This window comes from Macrobrachium nipponense, chromosome 40 (assembly GCF_015104395.2).
Source record: "Macrobrachium nipponense isolate FS-2020 chromosome 40, ASM1510439v2, whole genome shotgun sequence".
Classification (NCBI taxonomy): Eukaryota; Metazoa; Arthropoda; class Malacostraca; order Decapoda; family Palaemonidae; genus Macrobrachium; species Macrobrachium nipponense.
Window position 1 is genome coordinate 57,645,164 of NC_061101.1, and position 1,600 is coordinate 57,646,763.

Genomic DNA, 1,600 nt, shown 5'->3' on the forward strand with positions numbered 1-1,600 from the left:
ACTGCCACAATTGGCAACAAGACCAATACTTTATAATATAGAAATGTATGGATTGATTCGAAGTGATACTGGAGAACTTGGTGCCACATTACTTCCAGCAGGATGCTGCTTACACGCCCAGCAAACTTACCAGATCTGTGTACTTGTGGCAAGTGTGCATTTGAAAATAGATGCATTTGTAGAATAAATGAAATAAAGTGTTGCAAGTTTTGTAGATGCAATACGATGTGTAGAAATCTATATTAACATTAACCTGAACACTATCTTTTCAAAATAACTGGAAAGAACTATATGACTGCAATATCAACGCACATCATAGCCTATTTCTTGACTATTTCTTTTGTTAATATTTGATGGTAGATCAACTCATAAAAACTTTCAAGAAGGAGACTGGTTATTTATTTATTTTTTATTGAAATTATATTTTATCTTTCAGGTCTCAGTTTTAACAGTAGTGTTTGAAATGATTAAAATTATTTTTTTTCTTTATTCTCGTGTACACTGTACTTTCCACTCTTCAGTAATGTTTAGATATATAATTTTCTTCATTTTAATTACAAAAAACAAAATAAAAATTCACCTGCTTAAGTTCCATGTTCTTCAGTGTGACGTAAGTTCTTTATTTTAATGCTAGGGGGTCGATCCAAGTGTTTTATTGTCTTCGCCCCTCACTGAAATATAGATCTTTACTCTTGACCCAAGAATAAATGCTTTAGAGCTCTAATTTTGTTTTGTATATCTATAAATATTGTTTCATTTCATTTTAAATTCTTTTTAAGGGCTTTTATGCTCACCATATACTAATACGTAGGTAGGTTATTAAATGAGATAATCGTCACATCTTTTGGGACGAATAAAGGACTTCATTTGACCCCAAAAAGTTATTGCACCAATTAATTCAGTTTCAGCATCTCTGAATTGACTTAAAAACGCTGAAAAACTTTGGGCACCTCGAAGTGCACACAAAACCTTCTTAGGCTCCTCTACTAAATACGTATGTGGGAAGGTCGAACGAACGCCACTAACTTTTTCTCAGCCCGTTGCCAGATAGCGCAAAGGACATATGTTTCTTTCTCATGGTCCAGAACGGTGACACGAAACATTCAGACGTGAAAATTTATGAATAACCTTTTCAGAACTGACTGAATAATCACTGCGCGCGGATGCACTGACGCACCGAGGCGTTGACTATACTCTGTTTTTTTCCATCTGATCATCCGCCTGTGGTGTTTGCGCATGGTAAAACTGCTTCCCGGGCTTTAAATAATATCCTATTTCGAATATTAACGGTGTAATTTGCATGCAGTAAATTATCAAAACACTTTTCAGTTGCAAATGTACACCCAGATATCCTTTTATTTACCTAAAAGTTACACATAGCGTAACTATTTAAAGCCCGGGATGCAGTGTTACCATGCGAAAACACCACAGGCGGATGGACAGATGGAAAAAGAGTATAGTATGTCACGTGGATTTTATATGCATCTCCTTTGAAGCGCTGATAATTGATATAGCAGAGTATTAAGCGAAAATAAGTGCTACATTAAGTATGGGTTCACGTCGAATACCAAAGGAAATGAAGAAGTGTCTCAATCTGTCA